The sequence below is a fragment of the Talpa occidentalis genome, unplaced genomic scaffold (assembly GCF_014898055.3).
Source record: "Talpa occidentalis isolate TD23 unplaced genomic scaffold, MPIMG_talOcc4v2.1 talOcc4.14, whole genome shotgun sequence".
NCBI classification, from domain to species: Eukaryota; Metazoa; Chordata; class Mammalia; order Eulipotyphla; family Talpidae; genus Talpa; species Talpa occidentalis.
In genome coordinates, this window is record NW_023601433.1 from 49574119 (window position 1) to 49590765 (window position 16647).

At 33.1% G+C, this 16647-nt stretch overlaps 1 protein-coding gene across 7 annotated transcripts in view; it reads right to left on the minus strand.

Moving 5' to 3' along the window:
- The window catches only part of ZEB1 (zinc finger E-box binding homeobox 1), a 144878-nt gene that overhangs the window by 42576 nt on the left and 85655 nt on the right, over nt 1–16647 (minus strand). The gene's annotated exons all lie outside the window — the stretch shown is intronic.

Genomic DNA, 16647 nt, shown 5'->3' on the forward strand with positions numbered 1-16647 from the left:
AATAAAAGCTATACTTACTAAGTACTTGATATATTTACAAGTGCTTTATAAATAGTAATTCATTTAATTATTACAACAAGCTTATAGTAACCCCCTAAAATAGAATATAGACCTACCATCCACAATTTATATAGTTTACATTAGTGGAAACTAAGACACAGGGGGGTATATAACTTAAAGATGATATAGCTAGGAAGTGACATGGCCCAGGTTTGAATCCTAGCAGTCAGTTTCCACATTCTATGCTCTAAAACACTACATTAAACATGCTTAGTAATCATGATTAACTTAATCTATATGGTACTATTTATATAAGGTTATGCAATGTTGTGTAGTATTATGGTACTGTAAAGCATTACAATTTAAGAGAAGAGTATTTCCCCTAATAAAATAACAGTGCATCATGAAATTTACTATAAGAAAGTTATTTCCAGATTGTCAATCAGGCCCTACCATTTTATATTAATTCTGTACTAACTTTAGATGGAATCAACCAAGTCAGTCATTTTCTATATAATTAAGGCATGATTTAAACAATGGTTATATGTAAGTCTGTTATTCAATGTTTGTATGTAAGTCTGTTATTTTAAAAAAGTAATTGATATTCAGAAAATTTCAAGTAGGTACCCATTCTGTATTTTTAATGACTTTCAATAAAATTTAATGCCAGAGTCACAAAGATATAAAATTATTCTGAATGAGGATAGTTTATAGACCCAGAACAGTTGAGAATAAAAACTTCTAAAGCAAATAATATACCATAGTCAATCATTTTCCCCTTGAACTCCTTGTAATTTATGCCACTCTACTGCCATAGAGTACTTATTGGGTATGATCACTGGAAAATCTCTTTTCAACTATTTGCAGAGTCATTTTTACTTGCTAACATATGATTTGAGAAGATGAAAAAGGAAGTTTTGTTTTGTTAACTAAAAATAGTTACTTCTTTCCATAGTCTTTAAATTTTACAACCATTCTTGAAAAAAGATATGCATATAAGAATCTATCTAAATGTTTAAATGGTATGTATAAATATTCCTCGTCACATAAACACAGCAAATGTGTGTGCGCGCGCGCACACACACACACATACACACCTGAGAACATGAAGAAAAAAAAATATAATCAACATATGTATGTAAATGGGAAGATGAGAACACATAACCAAAAATCTCTAAAACTGCTTTCACACATCTTTGGACATCTTTGTCCAAAAGAGTAATAGAGTTACCCTTGCACCCACATTAGGAATTCCTGAGAAGAAGAAAAAATATCAAGTCTTGTGTTGTCACAAATATATTTTAACAGATCTTTTCCCAAAAGCGAACTGCTTCCTAATTCTATTATAAAAGTATCACATGCTTAATTGTAAAAAAATCCAGATAGTATGAAACACGTGAAATTAGCAAAAGGCTCCCTTGCCCAATTTTCCATTCTCAATTCATTCACTCATAAAATTGACATAACAGCAGAATTTATTAATTAACTTAGGCACTAGGTAGGTATGATAATAATAATTTTCTGTATCTTGGCTTATTTAATTATAACACAGGCCTCACTTTACTTACATATAAATCTTATATGTTTTATATAAAATCCTATCTGTAAATCTTTATATGTGTATTTAAGCACACACATATGGGATCACATTCATTATATTGTTTTGCCACTTAATTTTTAACCACCTGCAAAATTTTCTGTCAGTGTATGTGGAAATTTCTCATTTTCCTCCAGATGACAATACAGCATTTTATTGTACATATAAAACTTAACCAATTGCCTCTTGAGGAAATTTAGTTTCTAGTGTTTAAGTATTAGCCATGTCATAATAAATTTTCTTGTAAATATATATCTTTGTCAATTCTTTTAATACATTTGTTAGACATATTAGTAAAAGTAAAAATGTTAGGTAAAAATGAAAACTTATTAAGTAGACAGAAATAAGAACATGGGGAATTCCTTGTACTCCAGTCACACTATGAGCAGAGTAAATTGCGAAACTGTGTGTATAAGTAACGGAAATGATTCTTGAAGGTTGGCCCACAGTTCAAACAGGGTTTCTCACTGATTCTTTTAAGAATAGTGCATGCACATTTTTGAAGGAGGAATTTTACTGGCAAATGATGTACAATGCTATTAACTTTCATTTTTACATTCCAGGGTTCCTAAAGTTGGCATGGTTATAAAAAATCATTTACATGCCTTAGTTAAAATCTTTTCTGCCTTCTATTAGATCTGGCCACCACATAAAGTTTGGTTTAATGCAAAGTTCTCACTATGTGTGGACATGCATGAACAGCTGAAACATTTTGTGAAGGGAGGTTGTTTTGGTGTTTCTTCAGTGTCTTTAGTTGGCCATGGTTTTACAATGGTGTTATTCTTACCTTTTAATGATGTAATACTGTAGATTAGTTTTATCATTATCAATTTTATCAACTGTAGTTTGTTTAATATTCTATTATATATTTAACACATTTACATTCAGAGCATTTTAAACTTGAAAATTTCCTACTAATTAGGCTTTAAGACATATGCATTATGGTACAAATATCTGCTTACATGCTTTGTAGTTTTTTCTAAGTTCTTTTTATCCTGAGTTGCAGAATGTTTTGTTCTACCTGAGTTAACTCTAGTCCAAAGCACTCTTTGAGAATGCCTGTCACTTTCTAGTTGTCTAGCAAAACTTCTTGTCCACTAAGCTTCCATTGTGGTATGAAAGATTTAAGTCAAATACCCAAAACATAGAGATTGCATATATTTTATAGTTATCTTGTGAACTTTGCCAAAAGATGTTTGAATATATGGTATATTTGAAAAATCAAGGAAAAAAACAAAAACCCAATACACTGGCTAAGATGAAAAACACAGTAACTATTTTCCAAGGCTTCTCATTTTCTTCTGTTTCATAGTCATTTAGGTAAGAGAAAAAACAGTGAAAACCATTTATTATAACTTAATAGACATGTTTTCCTGTGTTTCTTGATTTATTATTTTTGTGGATCTACAGAGCTAGTTTCTAAAACAGAGAACCTTCATTAAAATCATGGTGATTAAGGGAGGACTTTAATAAATCCTAGTAGTAGCCAATGAAGTGTCAGTTATCTCAATTCTCTAATCATCTATCACCATACCTCCATACTCTTTAACCTTTGGCTAAAAAATTTAATAAAATATAATTGTATAAAAAGTGGTATATTATTAACAATCATGGGTGATCATCACCTCTTGGTTTAACAAAGCAAAGATAACAGGAAAATAGAAAAGGTAAACACAGTTTTAAAACCGTTCCAGTATAATTTATGATACACAACTACATTATAAAATAGTAACATTTCAACATGGAATTTCAACATATAATGGTAACATTTTTTAATGCACAATGCATTCTTATTGTCACTAGAATAGGACTAAAGATGTACTGATTTCTTGGTGGTAGTTTGTATTATTTTCTAACATTTAATGCCAGACATAAGACATAAGGTATCCACTACATAAGAAGGTTGTAAGAATCTAATGATTTGAAAGTATTGTGCTTAGGTTAGTGTCTGGCACACAGTGAAGACTACCGAAGTGTTTGCTATCACATCATCATCATCTCACTGAATATTTACAATCATTCCTAAGAAGTAGGTACTAGTGCATCTCTCATTTACAAAAGGGAGTAGCCTGATGTAGGTGATGTAGCTATTATGTTATAGAAAGAATTCAAATTTTGGTCTGCCTGATTGCACAACCTGTATATTTTAACTACTATGTATAAAGCTTCCTAATTGAGAATTTTGGTGCTAATGATAAACTTACATTCCTCAACTTACATTTCCGTATCTAGCCTATTCTGGGGCCCTGGAATTCCATATTAACAATTTGCCACTTAAGACATTTCAAGTAACTGAAGAATTTTAATCATTAGAACCTCTTAATAACATAATAGTATATCTTGGAGTTTTCTATGTTATCTTAATAGTTAATAAACCTTTAAAAGAGTTTCACATAGCATGGTATTTTTTAGCACTTGATTGCATGGAACACTGCATCAATTAAACTCCCATGTAACAGCACCTAAAATACTGTACTAAAATAACATACAATAAAAAGTTAGATTAAGTTAGATGACTAGAGTTCAAAGAAGGAGCAGCACAATCTCAACTTCAGTCTTTAAGAGAAAGATCATCTAAATGCTTTAAATATCCCATTACACATTATTTTTTGTAGCTCTGAATAGCAAGTTAGGCCAGCATAGGAGGAGGAAGGGATGGAAGTGGGAGGAAGGGCCTAATTTAACTCTCAGGTCTTTGATCTCTGTTAAGTGAAATTTGTGTAATGTGTTCATAAAGGTCACAAACTAAGACCATACTTCAACATATATTTTTTTTCATTTTTTTCTTTCTTTTAATTTTATTTTACATACTTATTACATCATTTTTAATTTTTGCACAATGTATGCATTTTCTTTTTCTTTTTTTTTTTAAGATTTATTTATTTATTTATACAAGCACTGGGTACAGTCAGAAGCACGGGAGGGTGAGAGAATTCACCAGAGCCAGAGCGAGGAACAGGCAGTATATTTCAGTCAGGCAGTCTGTCTGCCTGACTGAAATATACTGCTGAGGGGAGCAGTGGGCGAGACAGGAGAGGTCTGCCACGTCATGGGGGAAGCTCCCTGGTCAGCCAGGAATTGAATCCTCACTGCAGAGGCTGCTGACAGCCTCACAGCGCTGTGCTCAATCTGCTGTGCCACTGGGGAGGACCCTGCATTTTCATCTTGGTTATATTCCCCATAGAATTCCCACTCCCTTTATTTTGACCCTATACCCTCCTCCCCCAACACGTAGTGTGTTTCTGGTTCATAGTTGCTCATTGATTTTGATTTTTACTTTTTATAGTCTTTTTCCTGGTCTCTTATTTAGGTTTTCTAAATTCCTGCTATAAGTGAGAAATGGTCAGAAGAGCTAAAAAGGAACTTCTCCAAAGAGGAAATGCAAATGGCCAACAGGCATGTCAAAAAATGTTCAGTATCACTTGTAATCAAGGAAATGCAAATTAAAACTACAATGAGATTCCATCTTACACCAGTGAGAATGACACATATTAAAAAAACTAGCAACAACAAATGTTGGCGAGGATGTGGAGAAAAAGGAACTCTCCTGCACTGCTGGTGGGAGATCAAACTGGTCCAACCACTCTGAAGAGCTGTGTGGGAGATTCCTCAACCTGCTAAAGATGGAGCTTCCATATGATCCAGCAATTCCACTCCTAGGTATTTACCCAGAGGACACAGAATCACTAATTCAAAAGGGCACCTGCACCCCTATGTTTATAGCAGCACTATTTACAATAGCTAAGCTATGGAAACAACTCAACATATATTTATTTATTTATTTATTAAAAAAAATTTATTTATTTATACAAGCATTGGGTACAGTCAGAAGTGCGGGAGGGTGAGAGAATTCACCAGAGCCAGAGCGGGGAACAGAACAGGCAGACTGACGAAGTACACTGCTGAGGGGAGCAGCGGGCACGGCAGGAGAGGTCTGTCGTGCCATGTGGGACCCTCGCCAGCGGCCAGGGATCAAATTGGCGCTTCAGAGGCTGCAGGCAGCTTTGCAGCCCAGCGCTCAACCGCTGCGCCACCAGGGGAAGCCCAACATATATTTCAATATACAAAGGTTTTTTCTTTCTGGGAGAGAGATTCTGCTTACACTGTACCATTAATACATGCTTAATTTTGTCTCACTTATTTCTACCAAATTCCCAAAGACACAGTCATGTGCATGGAAGTAAGAAAATCTCTTGTTGAAAAAGGCATGACTGATCCTTAAAAACTAAAGTGACACCTAGAAGAACAGATATACTTATAGTTATGTTCTCCAGAGAAATAGATTATAATTCCATCAAGTAATAGAATATTTTACACATGTGGGAACTATACTGAGAATACCACAATTAGGAATGAACGCTATGAAATATGAAAACAAAGGTGGTGACACTGAACAAGTATTTCTGTTTAACATTAATTGGGACAAAAATAACAGTGGTTAATATATTTTTCCCCTCCTGAAGAGATTCTCTGGAACACTGCCTTCCACATAGTAGGGAATTATTTGTTGAATTGAACGTGTGGCCACACTTCTTTTTTCCCCTATGAGGAAATACTTAAGTGTTACTGATAATTCAAGAAAATGACGATAAAACTGCAGTGATAACATGACAAAGAACTGGTAAATTAACACATGACATGGAAAGGAGAGGTCATCTGCTAATTCACAGGGTTGAGAAAATTTCTGCATGTAACATTACAACAGGAGAGAAGCATGTAGGTTGTTCATAAATATTACATTAAGTATATACTATAAATACTTAATCTGGCTTCTAATTTAAAGATAATGTTAACTATAAGCAGTTTAGATAATAAAATGAATAAAGGTTATGATGTAATATACGTTATTTAATGTAGTATATAATACAATAAAACACATTATCTAATTTTGACTTAAGTCCTTTAAAAACAGCATCAACATAATTTTAGTTTCCCAAGCATTATCTATGCACGTCAAGTTGCAACAAATACTTATGATTCATCAAAATTTAGGGTAAATTTAATCCTTCTGTAGGTAAACTCTTTCTTAATGAAAGTTGCCTATTAAAATAAGCAGTACATTTTCGAAATACTTTGGAAAACATAACTCCAATGAAATCAATGATTCTGAAATTTACCCCTGCAAAAAGCTTTGGTACTGTTTAACGTCTTCAAGCTATTAATAGAATGAAAACTAGTAGGCAAAGAGACAGACAGAAAAGAGGGTTACCATTGTGCACAGAATTCTCTGCTCTTTCATTATGCAAAAATTACTAAGTATTCATGAGATGTGTCCTTGGTAGTCTTTCATTCTGATTCTGGCCTTTTTCTCACTCTCCATAGGTCCTATGTGTAGGACCCCAACAAAAACCTTATCAAAACTGTCTTATCAAAACCCCCATTCACTTAGTGAACTAATTTTAGTGTTAGTACAACTCACAAAAAGATGAAATAGTGAAATGGTAAAGTTTTCAATAGATTAAGCTAAATTCAGTCCTAGGAACAGGAAGCTCTTTTGTGTGAGGAAAGTATTTGGACTAAAGTAATTCACACTAAATCATCAATAATTAATATTTCCTTATGGGCAAAATCTGCATTTATCAGAAGGATACTCTTTAATTTATTTGAATCACTACTTATGTAATACTAGCAGTATGACAAAACTCAGGAAAAGTGTGATGGCACAATAAAACATATAAATGCAAAATCATTGTTGAAAGTAGAAAAATTATAATTTATAAATCAACCCAAAAACCAGGTCTTTAAAGAACTAATAAAAGAGATAAATCACTGGCCCACTTAATCCGTGACATAAAATTAAGGCACAAGAATTCAATATTAAAATGCAAATAGAGAATTACAACTATAAAGGAATTTCTAAGAGACTTACTTTATACAAGCAAATAAATTTAAAAACATGGACTAAACAGGAATTTCTAGGAATTTGTAAATAATGACCACATGTATTATTTTATAAATTTATAAAAGTATATAGAAACAGAAAAGGCAAAGATCATAGAATTTAGGAAGATATTAAATATTTATACAAAAAGTACCAGATGTTTTTCCAGGTGAATTGCTGCAGGTTTTCAAAGTGCTGATAGTTGTGTTGCTTTTTAAAGAGAGAAAATGAAAAGTTTGAATTCTTTCTGTAAAGTCAGCCCAGTTAATAGTCAATTAAAATCTGAGAAAAAGCACATGGACAGCACTCCCCACCAACATACACATAGGCACACTGGTGATGACCGATGTAAAAATTCTAAATAAAATATTAAATCCAGTAAGTAGTACATTAAAAGAACAAAGCATACATTAGTCATAAAAGCCAATTCTACTTAAAATAATCTATAAATTCAACACAATCTAATTGAAATATTAATATATTTTGGATTGTAAACCTAAAATGTCTAAAACTATATGGGGAGGGAGTGATAAGTTCTCTGAAGCCTGACTGCCTGATGTAAGTTACAGCTTCATCATTTACTGGCCATAGCACCTGGGGCATATTCCTTAGTCTTCTTATGCCTCAATTTTCTCATCTCAAAAAAAAAGGGATAATAAAATGTCCTTAAAAGGGTGGTTGTAATGATGAAAATAGTTGTATGTGCAAAAAACTCCCTATAGTATTATACATAAGTGCGCAATATATATTTTAGTGTTACTGTAATCTGGGGAAATAAAAATATTCAGTAAAATTCAGAAAAATAATAGGTATTGTGGTACAATAATATGGGCTAACTGTACTGAAAAGAAAATGTACCTTGAAACCATAAATATAAGAGCAGATTTATACTGTATGAATAGTACTATACAGGGATAGGAAAGTTATCAATGAACTTTAATAGAATCTACAAATATAGCCCTTACATCTATGGTATTTTGCCAACCAAATTCCTACTTCATAAATTTAACCAAAAGGAAATCAATATGAATCAAATACTTTAAAGAAATCACAAAAAATACTAGAAGAAAGTATATTTGACTCTTACAACTTAGGTTTGAATTGCATGCTTCACTTATGGAAGGATTTTCTTATAAACAAATGACACAAACTTATGGTACTGATATAGTACAATACTGTAAGTTTATTTTCTCTGCCATGACTTTCTTAGTAATATTTTCTTTTTGCTCGCTTACTTTAGTGTAAAAATATAGCATACAATACTATAATACACAAAATACATGTTAACCAACTGTTTATATTATTGGTAAGGCTTTCAGTCAACAAGTTATGTGAAGTTTTGGTGAAGTCAGAAGTTTTAACTGTGTGGAGGACAGGGGTCCTGAAATCCCTATTTCCCTCATGTTTCTCAAGGATCAACTGTATAGGCACATTCATTCATAGCTTTAGAATAAAAAAGACTATCAAAAAATATGCAAAATTCATGACTACACAGAGAAAAAAATTCAATATAAACTGAAAAACACTTGCAATGTATGCTACCAAAAGTTGATTTCTTATTTTACAGAGAATTCTCAAATATCCATGAGAAAGAGATCAAACACTCAATAAGAATAAGCAAAGGCAAATCACACTCACACCGATACGAATACCCAATAAACAGGTAACAAGATGCTGAGCCTCATTAAAGAAATACCCACTTAAATCCTATACGGCTATAATTATTTCTTGTATACACTCTCCTCTGTCTTGCCTTATTCTAATTTCAAAGTCCCTATTCTGATTGTATCTCACTTTCCTAAATCCTATTCCTTAGTCCTTTTTACTACCAAGCTTCATGAAAAAGTTGCCCTTATTTGCTTCCAACTTATTTTCTTTTATTCTCTTGCAAACCAACTCCAGTCACAAAATTGTTGTGATGATTATGAAGGATCTATACATGACTAAATTCAATGACAACTATCAGTCTTCATCTGATTTGACCTACTAGTATGACACAATCCAACTACTCTTTTTCAAAACAATCTCTGGACTCTCCTGGTTTTCCACTTAACTCAATCTGTTTCATGGCTCTAAGTATCATCTGATGACTCCGTTCTTCATAGCCCGGCCCAAACTTCTCGAACCCCAAACTCATACCCAATCGTCTATTTGACATCTCTGCTTTGATATCTATTAAGTGTGGAAACTTACCATATCCCAAACCCAACTCTAGATCTTTTCACAGTCTCCTCCACTTCAGTTAATGGCAATTCCACTCTTTCAGTTTCTCAGGACAAAAATTTTGGTGTCAGATTTGACTTTTTATTCTTTCATATCCAACATCTACATCTAGAGGGAAATACCTTCAAATTTATTCAGGATATGATGACTAATCAGTAAGTCTTCACTACCTTCATCCTACTCTAAGCCACTATCATCACCTTTTAACCAGAATATTCTAAGTGGTCTCTATCAGATTTCTTTGCTTCACTGTTGCCTTCCTACAGTCAGTTCTCAATACAGTAGTCAAAGTAATTCTTAGGGTGTTAACAAATATCCTAAGTAACATTAGTAAGGTATCAGGGAGAACCTGTCACTTCCCTGCTCAAACTAACCACCTTATTTACTATAATCTAAAGGCCCTTTAGGAGATAACTCTCATTCATCCATTATCACCCTGACTTCACATTCTACTTTTGCACTTGCTTATTCCATTCCAGATACACTGTTGTCTTGCCTCAAGGCTTTTGTACTTCATATCACTGCCACTGGGGTAGTCTTCATGCATTGCTCAATTTAACCTTCTTAGTGAGGTTATCTGTGGCTACCCTATTTAAATTTATAGACTTCCCCATAGAGTTGCTTACTTGTTTTTAAAACATTTATGATCAAATGCCATAATATGTATTATTTGTTGTCTTCCCTCACTACAAAGTAAGTTCCATGCGGGCAGGAATTTTTTCTCTTTTGCTCACTGTTGTGCATGGAGAACACTGTCCATAGGACTAATTGCTCAATAAATATTTGTTTAATAAACTGATAAGAAAGATCCCAATAACAATGATACATGCAAAGGTAAAAAAAATCAGTACAATCTTACATGGTTTGGTACTAATTTGGCAATGTTTATCAAAATTTTAAATGTCTTCCTGTTGATTCAACAATTTCTTGGCGTTTTCCTCTTCAAATTAATTTACACATATTTGCAAATATACATAGACTTTTATTTTAAAAGTTTTTAATTACGAAAACATAACCACCCAAGGTATATCCCTTTGTACTGATAGAGAAGTTCTCCAAAATAGGAGCTATTTCATTCCTTCCATACTGTTTAAATGTTTATATTACTTTTAAAATAGTTTTAAAATACATTTTAAAGGAGCAAGAAAAAAGTTTGAAGTAATATTCAGCATTCTGTTGCTAGCGGTGAACTTAACAAAACTGAACTGGCGTGGGGGCTACTTTTTAAAAAATATTTTTATGTGAATTTTAACAATAGTAGGTAGAAGAAATAATTAGAAATATAATAGTTAATGATTTAATGACTGAAGATAAATGCTAAGCTGAAATAAGTTTTGTGGATTTTGAAATAATTGTGAGCTTTTTAAAAATTATTTTTATTTATACAAGAGCTGGGGTACAGTCAGAGGCGTGGGAGGGTGAGAGAACTCACCAGAGACAGAGCAGGAAGCAGAACAGGCAGACGGACCGAAGACACTGTGGAGGGGAGCAGTGGGTGAGGCAGGCAGGTCTGCCGCACCATGTGGCAATCTCCCTGGCCAGCCAGGAATTGAACCCGCACTGCAGAGGCTGTGGACAGCTTCACAATGCTGTGCTCAATCTGCTGCACCACCGGGAGGCCCAATAATTGTGAGCTTTTGATAGAAAACAATAAGCTCTATTTTTCTCTATATGAAATACATCAGTTTTGTTTTAAGTGTAACATTAAACCTCTTCTATTCATGGCTACATAAAATAGGAAGTTACTTAAAATGAAAGGAGAGGTAACACTTGCAAAGAGAAATAAGTGAAGACCAAGATAAGTGACTCCTATTCCTTCTTGCTGAATGCTGAAGGCAGCTGCACTCCCACTGCATCCATAACCAGAAGGAAGGATTTGCAGAAAGATATATTCTCCCTTGCCAAATGCAACCAGTGCCTCTAGGTTAGAGCAACATATATATACTCATAAACACAATCAAATGCTTAGTAGCTTCTATAACAGGAGTGGCATGATTCTAAGTAGTTTTCAACTTACAGAAAAGTTAAAGAAATATTTTGTCATTTACCATCCCAGTAGATGTCTTCTCTGATTGGTTTTGAGATTTTGTCTCACAGATGAAATGGTTATGAAAAGTATGGTGAAGGATGAGGACAAGCATTTTATCCTAATTCCATTCATTTGTTTTTCTCAGATTTCTTTAAGCTAGTAATATGCTGTGTATAATTTAAAACTATCGGCTAAGTGCTAGACACTATGTTTACAATGGGAAAGTAAATCATGGCAAAAGTCAAAAGAAAGTCATGAATCCCAAAGGATGGTAGTGTGAGGACAGATCCTCCCTTGTTTCCAAGGAGTGACAGAACACGGTAATTCAAGTAACCTCAACTACAGAACTTCCTCTTTAGAAACTTTCTTGAGGGCCAAATCTCAATACAGGGGTACTGATTCCCTGAGTCTAGCCTTGTAAAGAAAACCTCTCCATTCCTCTATTAGCTAATCATAGAAGAACAAAAATCATCCTAACAAGATCTGAATTGGGATTTATTTCTTAAGAACCATTAAAAATAACTTAAAGGTAACTAGAATTTGAGACCTTCTAAACATTACAAAATATTACAAACTTGCAAATTATCAAATTAAATAGAATAATTTTTATGCCTTGCTAATGTGCCACAAAAATTAAATTTTGAATGCTTATTTTTTTAAACCATGCTGTTGCAAAGTTAATTTGAATTACCAAAGAATTCCTGGTTTCATGTTCACCCAACTTATCTGAGAAGCAGCTGGAATAATTATTTTTGGAAGAACCTATTCAGAAAACCAGTAATACCCAAATGATATTGGGGTGTGAACTCCACACACTAAAGTTTTCGTACAACTTTATCTTAGCGAACAAATGGATCTAGTGGTATTCCCATTTTGTAGGTAAGGAAATTTAGAGAAACAAAACCTGCCAAATGTAAACCAGTTGGTAAGTATGGAAGAATGAATTTCAACTCAAGTCATGTGGCTCTAGAGACCATGTTCTGAATCTATGCATATAGTGCCTTTCCAAACTAAGGAGAACATTAGATTCAACAAATACATATTTTAAAAAATCTTCAAAAACAAAGCACAAAAAGGGAGATTTTCACAATGAATTATTAAAATAATCATGTTTCAATACTCAGAGTTTAAGAAAAGAAAAACTAAAATTACTTTTCCCATGGAAAACACTGAAAATTTAATGTACAATAAGTAGAAGGCAACAACAGAAGGGGCAAAAATTCAACATGCAGGTAGTCTTGTGAAAGAAGGCACTTCCTTTAGGAAAAATGCTATAAGCATTGATCAAATTTATATATTTTAATATATGATCAGTTTTTCATTTATTAAAGTAACATTGGTTTAAAAAAATGAAGTAACAATGGCTTGCAATATTGTGTATGATTCAGAAATACAGGATTCCACCTATTCGGGTGTATGTTCCCAACAACATGTAGTCCTCCACCATAATGCACTGTGGCCTCTCTCCCTTTCCTCTCCAGCTACCTCTCCTCATCTCGGTTAGCCTCAGTTTTACAGTCAGATTTCTAAAGTTTTTCTTTATCTTTTATTTTTTTTTACTCTATATTCCAATATGAGCAAAACCATCCAGCAATTGTCTTTCCTCCTCTGGCTTATACTACTTAGCGTAATACCTTTTTTTCAGTTCCATCTATGTTGTTCCAAATAGCAAAAATTAGTTTTTTTAATTGTTGAGTAATATTCCACATTGTATGTATGTGCGCATATGCGCGCACACACACACACACATGCCTACATGTATCTATCTTGGTAACTTAGGTTGTTTGCCTAAATTGGCTACTGTAAATATGGCTGTAATAAACACAGACATTCGTATTTCTTTTTGAATTAGTGTTTTTGTATTCTTTTGCTAGATCACATGTAGACCTACTTTTAATCTTTTGAGAAACTGCCAATTTTGAGAAAATTAGCAGCACTTAACATCCCTGATAAAGTAATAAAAATTATTTAATTAAATCTTGACCCTCCCTTAATACATGTCTTTTTAATACTCTATATTATAAAATGGGATACACACATAAACACTTCTGATGGATATCAAATGTGCAATTATTTAAGTTGACAGCTGAACTGGCTTTTTTGTTTTTTGGTATACCAATTTTACTTGAAAGAACTATGCTTGGTTTTTTTTGGTGTCCTTTGGGTAGATTCCTAGGAATGGAATTGCTAGTTGATATGGCAGTCCCGTTTTTAGTAACTTGAGGAGCCTCCACACAGCTTTCCATAGTGGTTGGACCAGTGTGCATTCACACCAGCAGTGTAAGAGAGTTCATTTTTCTCCACATCCATGCCAGCACTTGTTGTTGACAGTTTTTTAAATATGTGCCATTCTTACCGTTGTGAGGTGGTATCTCATTATGGTTTTTATTTGCATTTACCTGATTATAAGGGATGCTGAACATTTTTCCATATATATGTTGGCCACTTGCTTTTCCTCTTTGGAGAAGTGTATTTTTAGCTCTTCTGTCCATTTTTTGACTGGGTTGTTTGCTTTGTATCTGTTGAGTTGTGTGAGCCATTTGTGGATCTTTGAAATCAATCCCTTATTAGTTGTATGGAGTGCAAATATTTTCTCCCAATCATTAGGGTGTCTCTGTTTTGGTTACTGTCTTTTTATGGTACAGAAACCTTTCAGTTTTATTTAATCCTTAAATTTCTGTGCCTCAATGGATGAGTCTTTAACGATGTTTCTGAGATGTATGTTGTTGAGTGTTTTGCCTATATTTTCTTTTATATATTTTATGGCTGCAGGTCTTAAGTTCAAGTCTTTTATCCACTTTGAGTTGGTTTTTGGGCATGGTATGAGGCAGTAGTCTAGTTTCATTCTTTTGCATGTTGTAGTCCAGTTTCTCAACACCATTTATTGAATAGACCATTCTTGTTCCATGGCATATTCTTTGTGCCTTTGTCATAGATTAGTTGTCCATATATGCGTGTCTTTATTGCTGGATTTTCAATTCAATGTTATTGGTCTGTGTGTCTGTTTTTGTTCTAGTACCATACTATTTTAATTATTATGGCTTTGGAGCATCATTTAAAATGAGACTAGCTTTAAATATACTTTATCCCAATCAATTTACAAAAGATTGTGTGCTGAAGTAGATATGAGAACCCATGTCTCTGTATTATGATTAAGTATTATCAATTTTTTTGTTTTAATTTTGAATACAGCAAATATTGAAAAATATAATCACATAATCAAAAGAATTTTGGGGTTTTCAACATTTTTGAGTGTAAAGTGATCCTGAGATTAAAAAAAATGAGAATAATGCTATAGGTTGCTGCTAGTATGATTTTCTATATCATTGTGTGATTATACAGTAATGTTATGTATATGACATGGTATCACATATCATAAAATACCTTAATATACATTATTAGAGATAAGTAAGTTGAATAATATACCCTTTGAATTGAATGTAATTCAATACGTTTTGAGGATTTTACATAAGATAGGCACCATGTGATTTCATTTATTATCTTTCATATCTCAACATATTACTGTGCAAAATTATAAACACTGAGTCTCCATTTTTTCTGTTCGTATGTGTTTATAATAAATACTTTGGTCAGCAGTCAATTTGATGTTTATGTTGCTTCCTTTCTTAATTTAATACAAGGATTTAAAGATCTTTCCTCTTAGAGATTGGTTATACTAAATAAGTCTTATAGGTGATAATCAGGAACTACTAATTTCAAGTTTATCAAAAACTTCTGTACATGTGGTTGAAAACAATGTTTTAAAAGTTACATTAAATCTGTAAACAATGAAATGATTAAATTTGCTTTTGATGACTATCACCTGTGGTTTACAGAATAATTTTATATCCTGTATAGATTTATATGATTCCTAATCTTTTGAAATTTCAGCCCCTATTATTTTGCTTTGACCAACCTTTGTATCCTATTAATGGAATATGTAAAAACTTGCTAAAATTAAAACTTAAATAAATTTGACTATATTTCTCAGATTTTTATATTTCAAGTTATTTCAAAGTACTCTGGGATCCCCAAAACTAGGTCTGACCTGTAGTGTTCTTTTTGCTCTCTGTAACTTTTCATACAATAGTTAGATATTTATAGCATAATGAATGATACTTATTTTCAGTTTAGTTTAAGACAATGCTCCTTGGCAGACAAGACCACACTTATAAGAAGGAAAAAAAAAAAAAAACAAGAGATATGTGGGCTTCTGGGCAACAACCAAGATATCTACCCGGAATTAGCTGCTTATATATATACCAAAGTCCTCTGCCAATTTAGGACAATGTAACATACCCATCAGATTCTTTTTAGAAAAAGATCTTAATTTTTTTTTTTTTTTTTTTTTTTGGTGAGAGAAGGAAAAAAAAAAAACCTTAAAACAATATGCTATTTGGGCTTCCCTGGTGGTGCAAGGGTTTAAGTCTCAGCACTATGAAGTTATTCACAGCACAAGTTAGCTCCCTGGCCAGGGAGTAACCCACATGCAGACCTCTCCTATCTTGTCCACTGCTCCCCTCACCAGTGTATTTTAGTAAGTCCACCTGTTCTGCTCCCCACTCTGTCTCTGGGGAATCCTCTCACACACACCCCCGTACCTCTGGCCTACACCCCAGTTCTCGTATGCATAAATAATAAATAAACCTATATGCCAATTGTATAGTATAGCATGGAATAAGTACTGTTTTGGCCATTAGAAAATCAGTGTACACCACACAAAGAATGTGTACCCTAAGCTGAATTAGGAATTTATATCTTCAATAAAAGTAAAATAAAACTAATTGCTATTTTATGAAGGAATTCTTACATAGTATAAACTTTGTATTACTCTAGCTACTGAAGCCTGTTTTCAATTTTGTTTTGCTATTTAAATTCATCCTAAATAATACTTCTGTAACTAGAAAGGCATATGAT